This window comes from Podarcis tiliguerta (assembly GCF_965153285.1).
Source record: "Podarcis tiliguerta genome assembly, chromosome: 3".
NCBI lineage: Eukaryota > Metazoa > Chordata > Lepidosauria > Squamata > Lacertidae > Podarcis > Podarcis tiliguerta.
In genome coordinates, this window is record NC_139536.1 from 6,222,279 (window position 1) to 6,238,264 (window position 15,986).

At 48.1% G+C, this 15,986-nt stretch overlaps 2 protein-coding genes across 3 annotated transcripts in view; both read left to right on the forward strand.

The window, feature by feature from the left end:
• The window catches only part of BLK (BLK proto-oncogene, Src family tyrosine kinase), an 819,573-nt gene that overhangs the window by 130,840 nt on the left and 672,747 nt on the right, over nucleotides 1–15,986 (forward strand). Inside the window, exon 14 of one of the 2 annotated variants that reach the window (XM_083432680.1) lies at nucleotides 11,125–11,176. The exons of the other annotated variant lie outside the window; for it this stretch is intronic. The gene's annotated coding sequence lies outside the window, so the exon portion shown is untranslated. Of the gene's footprint in view, nucleotides 1–11,124; nucleotides 11,177–15,986 lie in introns of those variants that run through there. 2 annotated transcript variants of the gene reach the window in all.
• The window catches only part of GATA4 (GATA binding protein 4), a 67,859-nt gene that overhangs the window by 11,836 nt on the left and 40,037 nt on the right, over nucleotides 1–15,986 (forward strand). The gene's annotated exons all lie outside the window — the stretch shown is intronic.

Genomic DNA, 15,986 nt, shown 5'->3' on the forward strand with positions numbered 1-15,986 from the left:
AGGGAAATGATTCAAGAACAGATATAAATGCGAGTAAGACAATTAAGAGATGTGCGGTGAATGCGGTAGAAGTCTTTTGTAATATTTTAACAAAGATTTATATATTGTAGTATTTGAAGCAAAATTTGGTAATATTCCGGGTTATGAAAAGTATTTTTTCTTTTCTTTTGTCTTTATATTTTTCCTTTTCTTTCTTTTTATTTTTATTAGTTTTTATTTTGGAAAATGTTCTTATGCTGTTATGTATTGTTCTTTGTTTAATTTCTATTCTTTGAAAAATTTAATAATAATATAAAAAGAAAGCACTTCTCTGCACAGCGGTGTAGTTCAGCTGTGGAACTACCTCCCACTTGAGACAGGGATAGTCACCAATTTGGGTGCCTTTAAAAGGGACGCGGGTGGCGCTGTAGGGACGTGGGTGGTGCTGTGGGTAAAAGCCTCAGCGCGTAGGACTTGCCGATCGCATGGTCGGCGGTTTGAATCCCCGCGGCGGGGTGCGCTCCCGTCATTCGGTCCCAGTGCCTGCCAACCTAGCAGTTTGAAAGCACCCCCGGGTGCAAGTAGATAAATAGGTACCACTTTATAGCGGGAAGGTAAACGGCGTTTCCGTGTGCTGCGCTGGCTCGCCAGATGCAGCTTGTCACGCTGGCCACGTGACCCGGAAGTGTCTCCAGACAGCGCTGGCTCCCGGCCTCTAGAGTGAGATGAGCGCACAACCCTAGAGTCTGGCAAGACTGGCCTGTACGGGCAGGGGTACCTTTACCTTTACCTTTAAAAGAGGATTAGGCACATTCACGGAGGAGAGGTTTTCATGACTGCTATGCTCTGCCTCTAAGTGATACTTCCAAATACTAGTTGCTGTAAACCCCAGGAGGGCTTGTGTTCGAATCCAGAAGGCTCTTCTTACGTTCCTAATCCATTTAGACAGGCTGGTGCAGTAGCTGAGTGTGGTCAGTCCTTTATCTTTGCGGATAAGGCTGTCCATGGATGCTGGCCACAATGGCTATGCTCCCAGTCCCGTGTCGGAAGCACGATGACCCTGAGCGCCATTTGTGGAAATCCCCAGGGGGGGAGAACACTATTGCTTGTGGGACTCTGTAGGCATGTGGTTAGCTACACAAGATGCTGGAGAATTTGAGCCTGTCAGTGGCGTAGCGTGGGGGTGCAGGGGGGGCCGGCCGCACCGGGCGCAACATCTGGGGGGGCGCTCGCACTCGCAGCTCTCTGCCCCTACCTGGCTCACTCACTCTCTCTCACTGCAGTGCTGGCTGTGCGAATCCGATCCGAGCTGCCGGGTCGCCGCCCACTGTGGAGGGGAGGGTGCCAGGCGTGCGGTGCGGTGCGGTGCGGAGCCTTGCCCTGGGTGCTGACAACCCACTCTATGCCACTGGGTAGAACTGGAAGAGAGCCGCCACTGTGGAGGGGAGGGTGCCAGGCGTGCGGTGCGGTGCAGAGAGAGAGCGAGGGACTATCTGGGGGAGGGACAGTGCAGGGGGGGGGCGCAAATTACTTGCCTTGCCCCGGATGCTGACAACCCACGCTACGCCACTGGAGCCTGTGGCATGATCTGACGGGGTTTTCTTTAGGTGCGTATGAAAACACTCGAGACTCCTTAGTGTCTGGGCCAATAGCTGTGTTTAGGGCAGTTGGGAGAGCATGAGACCTCAAGGTCGTGGGTTTGAACCCCACACTGGGCAAAAGATTCCTGCATTGCTGCGGGTTGGACTAGATGACCCTCGCGGTCCCTTCCAACTCCACGATAATTCTATGATCCCAAATGCTCAGAAACATTTCAATAGGATTTAGGTTCTGTTCCAGTTCTGATGGGGTCAGGGCCAGATTTAGGTTTGATGAGGCCCTCAGCTACTGAAGGTAATGGGGCCCTTTATATGTTCAGCTGTCCTTTGTCAACAACAAATTGTCGCTGTTTTTTGTGTTGAATATACACTACATGGTCATTTATGGACCTAATAGGTATCTCAAGCCATTTGCACATGTTGCCATTCAGAATCTAGGCACCCTATATATAGAAAGGAGCAAACCAGTGATATTTTAGGGAGCAGGCAAGCAAGTGGGGCCAATTACATACATCATAGGAGCCCACACAACACAAAACCCTGTTGCTGCATGTAGCTTTTATTTTATTTGTTTTTTATCTTATATTTTGGAAATGCACATCCAGTTGTTTTTTCCTTTAAATTTTTTGGGGGTCCCCAAGAGAGCGGGGCCCTAAGCTACAGTTTGTTTATAGCTTATATGTAAATCCGGCACTGGGTGGGGTTTGTATTCAGAGTGGGTTGGGCTTCCCAGGATACCCTCACACATCTCTACTGTTGAGTGTTGGAGTAAGACACAGAAGACCGAGGTTCAAATATCCACTTGGATATTTGGGGTGACCATGGGCCTATCATGAACTTTCTGCCTAACACACCTCACTGGGTTGTTGTGAAAATAAAATGGGGAGGGGGAGCAACGTGTGCGTCCCATTGAGCTCCTCGGGGGAGAGGTGTGATATAAATGCAATTGATATAAGGAAGGGCCACGGTTTAGTGGATAAGCAACTGCTTTGCATGCAGCTTCAATCCTGCTGGCATCTCCAGGTAGAACCAGTGGCGTAGCGTGGGGGGTGCAGGGGGGGGCCGGCCGCACCGGGCGCAACATCTGGGGGGGGGGCGCACTCGCACTCGCAGCTCTCTGCCCCTACCTGGCTCACTCTCTCTCACTGCAGTGCTGGCTGTGCGATTCCGATCCGAGCCGCCGGGTCGCCGCCCACTGTGGAGGGGAGGGTGCCAGGCGTGTGGTGCGGTGCGGAGAGAGAGCGAGGGACTATCTGGGGGAGGGACAGTGCAGCAGGGGGGGGGCAAATTACTTGCCTTGCCCCGGGTTAGGGGGCGCAAATTACTTGCCTTGCCCTGGGTGCTGACAACCCACGCTACGCCACTGGGTAGAACTGGAAGAGAGCATTGCCTGAAATGCTTGAAGGTTGCTGTCAATCAGTGTAGACATTACTGGACTCGATGGACCAATGGACTGGCTTGCTATAAGATAGCTTCCTAGGTGGTTGGCATCTGTCTGAGTGCAGGAGTGTGCCTTTGGGGGTGAAGTCAAACTATTGGAGATTTACAGCACTTGCTGCGACTGTAGAGACCATAGCTGTCAACTTTCAGATTTGAAAATAAGGGATCAGCAGCCTCACCTGTCTACAGGATATCTAACAATCTGGGATAGCAGCGGGGAAACGGCACTGGAATAAGGGAATTTCCCACAAAAAAAGGGAAGGTTGACAGCTATGGTAGAGACTGATATGGGAGAGACATGCTTATGTTGCACCTGGAGCAGACAAAGTCATCCAGTTTCACTGTTGCAGATGCACATGTATACAGTGGTACCTTGGTTCTCAAACTTAATCCATTCCGGAAGTCCGTTCAACTCCCGAAACATCCTAAAACCAAGGCGCGGCTTCCGATTGGCTGCAGGAGCTTCCTGCACAGCTTCCGAAAAACATTTGCAAACCAGAACACTTACTTCTGGGTTTTTGGTGTCCAGGAGCCGATTAGTTCGTCAACTAAGCCATTCGAGAACCAAGGTTCCACTGTATACATTAAACCCGCAAGTTGCATGCATTTAACTCATGTGCATTCAGTTTTACGCGCTGGGCAAACTTTAAAAATAAAAAGGAGCTGTTGTCTGGGGCGGGGGGAAGACTTTGGCAATCCCACCCACCGTTACACCCAATGTGTTTCGACTACATGTGATTCTGGCCTTAGGCGCAATCCCCGGTGTTATGTACTGAAGTCCTCACCCTGGGCCAGCGGGGGGATACTGTAGATAGTTATGCAAATGAAGGATTGAAAAGTGACGTTCAGTGATTGGATAGTTTTGTATGCAAATGAAGGATCGAAAAGTGACGTTTAGTGATTGGATAGTTTTAGAAAATGGTAACAGTTACAATTGTTCTGGAGCTCTATATAAGCAGGCTGACTGAGCCCCTCAGCTTAGTTCTGTTCTGACATCTGAATAAAGAAGAGCTGTTTGAAGAATCGCTGTGCATTCTGCTATGTTTGCCCACAACTTAACACTGGAGACGAGGATGGGATCGATGGACATCAGAGCACAGCCAGATGCAGCCACCCTCTGAGCAGAGCTGAATCACTGAGCTGAATCACTGAGCGAAATCACTGAACAGAACCAATTCAGAGCTGACTGTTCTGGCAAGAGCACTGTGTTCCATCCATCGCCCCTCATGCCGGCATCGGAATCATGGCTTCACTTGTGCCTCTACCACCGTTTGCGCCAGCCTCTGAATCATGGGACTCCTACCTCGCTCGGTTCGACTGCTACCTCCAAGCCAACGAGCTGACGCAAGTATCACAGGAGCGTAAGCGGGGCCTATTCCTCAGCCTCTGTGGGCCTGAGGTGTTTGAGACGGCCCGAGCATTGGTTGCGCCTGAAGCAGTCCAGGCAACACCGTGGGACACGATCCAAGAGAAGCTCCGCAACCACTACGCACCAAAGCCGTCCAAGATTGCTGCCCGCCATGCATTCTACCACCGGAACCAGGCAGAGGGGGAGTCAATCAACAACTACACCACCGCCCTGCGACAGGCTGCAATGCACTGCCCTGATGGATCGAATTGTCTGCGGGGTCTGGGACATCCATCTGCAACGGCATCTCCTCGCCAAGCCAGACCTCACGCTACAGAAAGCCATTGAGGAGGCTGTGGCCTCAGAAGCTGCTGAACGCTCCGCCCAGGAGATCCGCAAGTCCAGCAGCCTGCGTCTTGCTAGGAAGCCAGTTCCAGTGCATCACGAATAAAGAAGAGCTGTTTGCCCACAACTTAACACCCGGGATGTCACCGCCTCCTAAGTTTCAGGCTCCCTGTCGATTTTCTGCTGGGATGCAGCTGTTTGTTCCTGGGTCTGGCCTTCAATGCAGAGGTAATGCCCGTGACTTTGTACTTTGCTGCAAGGCCTGATAGCTCAGCCCTTCCAAGCGCGCCCAAATATGCAACACAAACACACTGCGTTCAATCATGGCCTTTTGTTGATGTGACAAGGACAATTTATTGGCTTGTGTTGGAAAAAGAGCTGGCAGAGTTGTAAAAGGAACATGCAAATGTTTGCTTGGGCCGGCTGAGAAGGAGAATAGGACCCCCCCCCCCTTAGAAACCTGGCTCCCTTCCTTCTGTAATTATACATCATTCAAATAGCAACTCCAGGAGCCTCTGACTGGTAGGCCGGAGGTGTTGCTTGCAATGGGATTTGGCTGCTCTCCTTAGTAGGGATTTAAGGAAGGCAGGAGTTGGGTTTTTCTTGCTTTTTAAATGGGAGGATCCAGAGATACTTAAGCTTTGGACTTAAAGAGTCTTTAAGCCTGCAGTTGCTACCAATTCGCACTTCTTATAGGTTCTCACGTGGGGAGCTGTGGGCAAGGGACTTAGTTTGATGGTAGAGGGTTGCCAGAAGACGATTTCAGGTTCCATCCCTGGGTGTCTCCAGGTAGAATGAGGAAAGATCCCTCTCTGCAGTTGCCAGGCAGTGTCCAGCCTACATGGGCCAATGGTAAAAACAGCTTCCTGTGCCAATCGGAATTTGAAAACCCATATTGGCTGCACCTTGACCATTCCACTCCCTCCCACCCTCTGAAGGCAGAATTGCACATCCAAGCCAACTGGAAACTATCCTGTCATTGTATCTCTGTGTTTGTCTGTCTAGCTGCTGCTACTTCTTTGGCAATCCCTGGTAGCTGAGGAAGATTGTCTTCAATAAACACGGTTTTAAAAGTGAGTCCGTAAATGACTGTGGAGGCCAATTCTGGACAGTGGTGTAGCGTGGGGGGTGCACGGGGGGTCGGCTGCACCGGGCGCAACATCTGGGGGGGGGGTGCTTGCACTCGCAGCTCTCTGCCCCTACCTGGCTCACTCACTCTCTCTCACTGCAGTGCTGGCTGTGCAAATCCGAGCCGCCGGGTCGCCACCCACTGTGGAGGGGAGGGTGCCAGGCGTGCGGTGTGGTGCGGAGAGAGAGCGAGGGACTATCTGGGGGAGGGACAGTGCAGCGGGGGGGGGGGCGCAAATTACTTGCCTTGCCCCGGGTTAGGGGGCGCAAATTACTTGCCTTGCCCCGGGTGCTGACAACCCACGCTATGCCACTGATTCTGGATCTGCACATCCCAAGTGAGCTGCAACACTGGCACTATCATGTTGCAGATATATGATGAAAAATCGAGAAACGGGTCCCTAGATGCATGTTTAGGGGTAAAGGCAGGTCTGGATCACAAAAGGTTGAAGATTGCCCATTCTAAGAGCAGATTTCAACTGAATAGTGTCATTTTCAGATATGTGTTGGGGAGGTTTCTATGTGTGATGTTCAAGGATAATTAAATTGCTGCCGTTACAGTTAAAATAAAGACATAAATCATTTTAAAAATGTGGTTTGCTTAGGGGTAGTGTGCTTCCTGATACTTTCATACACACACACACATACACATTTTTTATTAATTTTTTAACATATCATTTCCAACAGTCATTTAACATACATTTTTATCTTATACAATCTTTTTGGACTTCCGTCAACTACCTCTGAAGATTTTCCATTCTTTATCTGCATTTCTTGATTTCTTTATTACTTTTAATTATCCCTAACTAATATTCTCTTCTTAATCTTCCTTGCAAAATTTCGCATGATCCTCCTTACAAAACTTCTTGCAATCCTACTAGTGTAATCTGCTTTTCAGATAGTTCAAATATTTACTCCAGTCCTCTAAGAATCTTTGGTTCTGCAGGTTTTGAATCCTTCCTGTCAATTTGTCTAATTCTGCATAGTCCATTAATTTCAATGGCCACTCTTCTTTCGTTGGTAATTCGTGTTTCCTGATTCTTTCAGCGTAAGCTAGAATATTTTGTGTGTGTGTGTTTTTCAAAGCAGTGCTTTGTGTCTTTTGTGATTGGACCCCATTGGTAAAACTGGTTGTGGCTAATGGGAGTTGGAGTCCCACATCATTGGGGAGGGAGAGGTATAGGTTCCCTTTCCCCGTTTTACCGAAATACGTGGGGCGTGCGCATCATGACTAATGGGGTAGAGGGAGAGCTGGTTCTTGCTTGCTTCTAGTTGTGTATCCCTCAAAATTCTGCAGCCGCCGCGATCAGCTCACTAGCCAATGTTTCATTTGTTTATTTCAAGTTAAGGCACCTGTGCACTGCTGTAAATACTATTTTATTCTTGTACCTCGTACACCTCCGTGGCTACCCAAAGTCCGCTGGACTTCAGAGCTCACATGTGAATTATAAGCAACCCCAGAGCAGTTTTATGAATATATGCCTCCACTTTTAATTGTGGGGAGGGGAGAGAGAGAGATGTACCCCAGTGAATTCTTGACAATCACATTTAGGGAGCTGTTTGGTTGTCAGTTGCTTTGGGTTTAAGGGAAAGCTACCAGCAAATTTTGCAAATGACAAGAAAGCTGGGAGCGTGACATTGTAGCTCTGAAAGAAATGTGAAACTCGGTGCAGCACACACAGTCCCACACTCATCCTTGACAAGCAGCTAGCCCTCATTGTTTTGCATCCATTCCTTGTGCTCTCCATGTTTCTCTGTGCTTCGGGGGGGGGGGTCAGGGGGTCAGCCTGAGCGTTGTTTTCAATCGAGGAAACCTCTGAGCTTTCCTTGGCTGGAAACAGTTTCTTCTAGGCGAGGGTTCAGCTCTACAGATAACAACAATGAAGTCCTGTTCATGTTGCAATTGCTGGCACTTTTTTTTTTGGTATGCCACCGCCAACCCTTAAAACAGAGATACGTTTGAAATACACAAGCCAAACAGGATGAGAATGAAAGGAGACCACTCTTGACAGATTGCAAAAAAAAAAGTTTTTGGCTTTTAAAGCTCCTATGATGTGAGTCCATAAACTTTTTCAAGGTCTTATATTTGCAAGGACACTTGTGAATCTCCCATTCAATCCAAATTTCTCTGGTGGTCCCCATTACAGTGGTACCTCTGGATACGAATGGGATCCGTTCCAGATCCCCGTTCGCATCCTGAAGCGAATGTAACTCGCGCCTGCGTGCGTGCGCGGGTCACAATTTGCTGCTTCCGCACATGCACGTGACGCCATTTTGACCGTCTGCGCATGTGCGAGTGGCGAAACCCGGAAGTAATGTGTTTCATTACTTCCGGGTTGCAGCAGAGCACAACCCGAAAGCTCTCAACCTGAAGCATATTTAACCTGAGGTATGACTGTACAGGTATATTGATAAACTGAATAATACAGTTGGAAGCCGATCTCAAATAGCTTCTAATCCATTTCACTGCTCCTATTTTGTCCTGATTTTGCTTGGGGGGGTTCCCTTCTTAAAAGCGCATTAGTACACACATCCATGCAGTAGAGCTGCTTTTTAAAAGCTGGTCCTTGTTGTCATTACAGCATCAGCGTGCGTAGCATTTTGCTGAGAATAGGAGGGAAGTCAGGTCTCTGCCCCAAGGAACCTACAATCCAAAATTTGACAAAATGGAGATGACTGAGGAAGGGGAGGCAGGGATAAGCACAATGGAATTGCTCCAATTGTACATTCTTGAGCAGGGGCAACACGCTCTGCCCAACAGTGAAATTGGGCTTTCTTTCTTTCTTAATAATGATAATAATTAATAATAATACTTTATTATTTACAACCCACCCATCTGGCTGGGTTTATGCAGCCACTCTGGGCGGCTTCCAACAAAATATTTAAAATACAATAAAATATTTTATTTGGATTTGATTTTAATGTTTGAATCCTGCTTGAGCTCAAAGCAGCTCATGAAAATCACAGTAGCATTAAAAACAACAAATGTAGGAATGATGATAATATCAAATACAGTGGCACATAAATAAAGGAAACAGCAACAACAACAAAATAATCATCAAGGCATCCAATACAATTCAATAAAGTCATCATGCTTTCTTGTTGTTAACCACTGTACCATACTGCTCCCTGCAAGTGTTGGAGAATCTGTTCTTTTAAAAGAAGAAGAAGAGTTTGGATTTGATATCCCGCTTTATCACTACCCTAAGGAGTCTCAAAGCAGCTAACATTCTCCTTTCCCTTCCTCCCCCACAACAAACACTCTGTGAGGTGAGTGAGGCTGAGAGACTTCAGAGAAGTGTGACCAGCCCAAGGTCACCCAGCAGCTGCATGTGGAGGAGCGGAGACGCGAACCCGGTTCCCCAGATTACGAGACTACCGCTCTTAACCACTACACCACACTGGCTCATCAGGTCTTCCCTTCCAAATGAAGACTCAAAACTAATCTCCTAGACCCAGAAGGCTTCACTGAGTAATGTGTCACCAACTGGCACAAAGAGTGCTGTGCTGTTTTTATCATGTGTATTTTAATAGATTTTAAAAGTATTTTTAATTACTTGCGAACCAATTCTCTTTTATACGTTTTTAGCTTTCTGTATTTTATCTGTGTTGTAAGTTCCTTTGAGTCTTGGTCTGGTGGAAATGTGTGATTATAAATTATCATCATCATCATTATTCAACCAGGATATTTCAGCTGCAAATGGGCATTGTATGTTCAGAGTGTACATACATGTTCTGAGTGGCTCAGTCAGTAGAACGCAAGACTTAATCTCAAGAGTCAAGGGTTCGAATCCCACATTGAGCAAAAGATTCCTGGGGTTGGACTAGATGACCCTCGCGACCCTTTGCAACTCTACATTTCTGTGATTCTATGATTGCTACTCCAGGAAAACAACAAACCATGCCCTTGGAGGTGCTTACAAGCATCGCTGCAATTCTCAGCCCCAAGGCTGACTCTCAAGGTGTTGGAAGGCCAAAAAGTTGGAAGGAACAGCTAACGGGAAGAAAATCGAGCAGCTGTGGGGAAGGAAAGGTGCAAAAAGAACCCTGGAGTGATTTTAGGGAATCAAATGACAGCGAACATATGGAGAGAAGCATTTTTTTTCCATTTACCCTGCTTGTGTGCTTTTTTAAAAATCCTCCTAAGGCAACAGAACAAGAGGAATGCCTTTTGCTGTGGCAATCTCTACAGCACGCCTGCCTAACTTCCGATTTAAAAAGTCAAATAACCGCAGCACAAGACATCTGCTTGAACACTGTGAGTCACATGCCTTTGATCTGACCCTGTAGTCCTAAAATTTCTTGCATGCTAATAGGTGGAACCTCATAGCTGGATTTTCAATGCCAGACATAGGAGATATCATCTATCAAGGGGTCCATTCCACCTCCACCATTTGGGATGGACCTTTCTTCTCCCTAGCAGGTTTTTAACCCCAAGCCGGAATTAAGATTGCCAGAAGAAATATCAACAACCTCTGATATGCAGATGACACAACCTTGATGGCAGAAAGTGAGGAGGAATTAAAGAACCTTTTAATGAGGGTGAAAGATGAGAGCGCAAAATATGGTCTGAAGCTCAACATCAAAAAAGCTAAGATCACGGCCACTGGGCCCATCACCTCCTGGCAAATAGAAGGGGAAGAAATGGAGGCAGTGAGAGATTTTACTTTCTTGGGTTCCATGATCACTGCAGATGGTGACAGCAGTCATGAAATTAAAAGACGCCTGCTACTTGGGAGAAAAGCAATGACAAACCTAGACAGCATCTTTAAAAGCAGAGACATCACCTTGTCGACAAAGGTCTGTATAGTTAAAGCTCTGGTTTTCCCAGTATTGATGTATGGAAGTGAGAGCTGGACCATAAAGAAGGCTGATCACCGAAGAATTTATGCTTTTGAATTCTGCTGCTGGAGGAGACTCTTGAGAGTCCCATGGACTGCAAGAAGATCAAACCTCTCCATTCTGAAGGAAATCAGCCCTGAGTGCTCACTGGAAGGACAGATCGTGAAGCTGAGGCTCTAGTACTTTGGCCACCTCATGAGAAGAGAAGACTCCCTGGAAAAGACCCTGATGTTGGGAAAGATGGAGGGCACAAGGAGAAGGGGACGACAGAGGACAAGATGGTTGGACAGTGTTCTGGAAGCTACCAGCATAAGTTTGTCCAAACTGCGGGAGGCAATGAAAGACAGGAGTGCCTGGTGTGCTCTGGTCCAGGGGGTCATGAAGAGTCGGACACAACTAAACAACAACAACATGGGTGTTTTAGTGGAGATTCCAGCATTGCAGGGGGTTGGACTAGATGACCCCCAGGGTCCCTTCCAACTCTACCATTTTATGAATGAATGAACTTCTGCCCATGGAAGGAGGGGACATGCTCACAGAAGTCAGTAACCATACTCTTCTCCCATCGATATGGCAGAAACGGAACTATAAAAATGGTTCATTTTCTTCTTCCAAATCCCATCTCTCAGACTGTAAACCAAGAGACCCTATCTGGGTTGATAAAGCAGCATCGCATCGCTTTAAAGAGCCATGGCTTCCCTCAGAGAATCATGGGAAATGTAGTTTGTTAAGGATGCCATGAGTTGCTAAGAGATCCCCTGTTCCCCTCAGAGAACTGCGATTCCTTTTTATTTATCTATTTTTAAAATCATTTTTGAATTGAAAGTTTCACTTGATATGCAATAACAGCCAAACTAATCTAAAAAAAGAAAGATAAGAACTGGAAAAGAAAAAAAGAAAGAGAAAGAAAGAAAGAAAAAGAAAAAGAAAAAGAAAAAAAGGAAAGGAAAAAAAGAAAGAGCAAAAGAGAGAGAGAAAAGAGTATAATAATATCAAGCTCTTCGCATCTTTATTCCACATACATAAGAGTGAACTTGCCCAGCTCTCACCTGGGAGCCTCACCTCATCCCCTTCCCTCAGTCTCCCAATCTGAGGGATCCAAAGAACTACAATTCCCAGAGCTCCCTGGGAAAAGGGGTTAATAGTTAAACCAGTGTTCTTTCACTCAAAGTGCTCTCTTTTGCCACCAGGATCTGGTTTGTTGCATGGCAAAGAGTTCTGCTAAAAAGCAAGTTCTACATTCCCTGGTTTACACTGTATCACACACCACTTTTAACAAGTCACGGTTTCCCTAAAAAGAACCCTGGGAACTGTAGCTTTTAAAAAGCACCAAGCATTGTTAGGAGACAGAGCACAACAGTTCCCAGAGTTCCTTGGGAAACGGGATTGATCTCATCATTTTGCAGGATATCTGTGCTCGTTTTCTGTACGCAGAGTCCTTCTCTGCAACCAAGAAGCAGTAATTGCTCTCCCTCTCTCCTGCATTTCTTGCATTTCTTGACATTTAAAAGGCCCTTTGCCTTCAGCCAGCAGGAGATGGAAAGGGGTTTTGCTAATGAGGACAGTCAATCTCCAAGTGTTGATGACCAAACCTGACCTGGAGGTTTGCTGAGCCAGTGTGAATGTTTGGGATCAAGGTGCCAGTCTAATTTAAGAGGCAGGCGCCAAGTCTTCTGAGTTTAGCTTCCCTGGAGGTGGGAATCCTAAATGTAAACTGCTAATGGGTACACAGCAGGCCTTAATTCTCAAGGAGAGGAGGAGCAGCTGGAATCTGGGGCTGGTGGCGCTTCCTGGTTGTTGTACTTGAGTAGCAAAGGGTTAGAATCAAGTTGGAAGGGACCCCAAGGGTTAACCAGTCTAATCTCAGCTAAAGCATCCAGGTTGCTCACTGGGGATGGGGGAAGTTACAGTGGTACCTCAGGTTACAGACTCCGCTAACCCAGAAATAGTACCTCAGGTTAAGAACTTTACCTCAGGATGAGAACAGAAATTGTGTGCCAGCAGAGTGGCAGCAGTGGGAGGCCCCATTAGCTAAAGTGGTACCTCAGGTTAAGAACAGTTTCAGGTTAAGAACAGACCTCCAGAATGAATTAGGTTCTTAACCCGAGGTACCACTGTACTCTTTTTCTGTTTTTCTTTTTAAAATATTAATACCCCACTCATCTGGCTGGGTTTCCCCAGCCACTCTGGGCAGCTTCCAATAGAATATTAAAAACACGATAAAACATTAAAAAAATTCCCTATGCAGGGCTGCCTTCAGATATCTTCTAATAGTCAGATAGTTGTTTATTTCCTTGACGTCTGATGGGAGGGCGTTCCACAGGGCGGGCGCCACCACCGAGAAGACCCTCTGCCTGGTTCCTGCTAACCTCACTTCTCACAGGCAGGGAACCACCAGAAGGCACTGGGAGCTGAACCTCAGTGTCCGGGCTGAATGATGGGGGTGGAGATGGTACTTCAGGTATACTGGGCCGAGGCCGTTTAGGGGTTTAAAGGTCAGCACCAACACTTTGAATTGTGCTTGGAAACGTACTGGGAGCCAATGTAGGTCTTTCAAGACCGGTGTTATATGGTCTTGGCGGCTACACCCAGTCACCAGTCTAGCTGCCGCATTTTGGATTGTGGTTTCCGGGTCACCTTCAAAGGTAGCCCTACGTAGAGCACATTGCAGTAGTCCAAGCAGGAGATAACTAGAGCATGCACCACTCTGGCGAGACAGTCCACAGGCTGGTAGGGTCCCAGCCTGCGTACCAGATGGAGTTGGTAGACAGCTGCCATGTTCGGGTGTCATTCGAGCTGTATTTTCACCTACTTCTCAGTTTTTCTGGCTGGACTGTGGCACTGAAAGCAGGACCCTGTCTCAAAAGTGTGGGTGGCCTGTCAGACGTGGGAGGCCACAGTCCAGGGTTCAAATCCTCACTCAGCCATGAAGGGTCAGTGGAGGACCTTTACCCACTCACCTACCTCGCAGGGTTGTTGTGAGGGGGAGAACCATGACTTGAGGGATTGCCTGTGATATCAGAAGTAACGTAAGTGATGCTCTTGCACTCGGGTCCTGTTTGTGGGCATCTGGTTGTCTACTCTGAGAACAGGATGCTAGATTGGGCCTGATCCAGTGGGCTGCTTCTCTTTTATTGCATTCATATCCTGCTTCTTCCTCCAAGGAGCTCAATGAAGTGCACTCCTTCCCATTTCCTTCTCACAACAACCCTGTTAGTTACAGGTAGGTAGCCGTGCTGGTCTGCCGTAGTCAAAACAAAACAAAAAATTTCCTTCCAGTAATAATAATAATAATAATAATTTATTATTTGTACCCCGCCCATCTGGCTGGGTTTCCCCAGCCACTCTGGGCGGCTTCCATAGAGACAAAAAATACAGTAAAATATCACAGATTAAAAACTTCCCTGAACAGGGCTGCCTTCAGATGTCTTCTGAATGTCAGGTAGTTATTTATCGCTTTGACATCTGCTGGGAGGGCGTTCCACAGGGCGGGCGCCACTACCGAGAAGGCCCTCTGCCTGGTTCCCTGTGGCTTTGCTTCTCGCAATGAGGGAACCGCCAGGAGGCCCTCGGAGCTGGACCTCAGTGTCCGGGCAGAACGATGGGGGTGGAGACGCTCCTTCAGGTATACGGGGCCGAGGCCGTTTAGGGCTTTAAAGGTCAACACCAACACTTTGAATTGTGCTCGGAAACGTACTGGGAGCCAGTGTAGGTCTTTCAAGACCGGTGTTATGTGGTCTCGGCGGCCGCCCCCAGTCACCAGTCTAGCTGCCGCATTCTGGATTAGTTGTAGTTTCCGAGTCACCTTCAAAGGTAGCCCCACGTAGAGCGCATTGCAGTAGTCCAAGCGGGAGATAACCAGAGCATGCACCACTCTGGCGAGACAGACCGCGGGCAGGTAGGGTCTCAGCCTGCGTACCAGGTGGAGTTGGTAGACAGCTGCCCTGGATACAGAATTGACCTGTGCCTCCATGGACAGCTGTGAGTCCAAAATGACTCCCAGGCTGCGCACCTGGTCCTTCAGGGGCACAGTTACCCTATTCAGGACCAGGGAGTCCTCCACACCAGCCCGCCTCCTGTCCCCCAAAAACAGTACTTCTGTCTTGTCAGGGTTCAACTTCAATCCATTAGCCGCCATCCATCCTCCAACCGCCTCCAGGCACTCACACAGGACCTTCACCGCCTTCACTGGTTCTGATTTGAAAGAGAGGTAGAGCTGGGTATCATCTGCATATTGATGGACACCCAGTCCAAACCCCCTGATGATCTCTCCCAGCGGCTTCATATAGATGTTAAAAAGCATGGGGGAGAGGACGGAACCCTGAGGCACCCCACAAGTGAGGGCCCAGGGGTCTGAACACTCATCCCCCACCACCACTTTCTGAACACGGTCCAGGAGGAAGGAGCGAAACCACTGTATAACAGTGCCCCCAGCTCCCAGCCCCTCTAGACGGTCCAGAAGGATGTTATGGTCGATTGTATCAAAGGCCGCTGAGAGATCCAGCAGAACCAGGGAACAACTCTCACCTTTGTCCCTAGCTCGCCGGAGATCATCAACCAGCGCGACCAAGGCAGTTTCAGTCCCATGGTGAGGCCTGAATCCCGATTGGAAGGGATCCAAATGGTCCGCATCCTCCAGGCGTGCCTGGAGTTGTTCAGCAACCACGCGCTCAATCACCTTGCCCAAGAATGGAAGATTTGAGACTGGGCGATAGTTGGCCATACTGGCCGGGTCTAAAGATGGTTTTTTAAGAAGCGGTTTAATGACCGCCTCTTTCAGCGGATCTGGGAATGTTCCCTCACAGAGGGAAGCATTCACCACCCCGCAGAGCCCATCGCCCAGCCCTTCCCGGCTTGCTTTTATTAGCCAGGATGGGCAAGGATCAAGGAGACAGGTGGTTGGTTTCACGCGTCCAAGCAGCCTGTCCACATCCTCGGGGGTAACGGATTGAAATTGATTCCATGCAACTTGACCAGACAGAGCTCTAGCACTCTCCCGCCCCGGCCCTGCTCCCACGGTGGTGTCTAGCTCCTTCCGAATATGAGTGATTTTATCTGCAAAAAACTTTGCAAAATCGTTGCAGGAGATCTTGGGGTCTTTACAAGGCCCCGGTGGTAAAGGTGGTTCCGTTAAATTGCGAACCACCTGAAAGAGTCTCCTGCTACTATTTTCTGCAGATGCAATAGAGGCGGTGAAGAAAGTCCTCTTCGCCGTCGCTATCGCCACTTGGTAGGCTCGACGTTGAGCTCTAACCTGTGTTCGGTCAGATTCGGAGTGAGTTTTCTGCCACCGACGCTCTAACCGT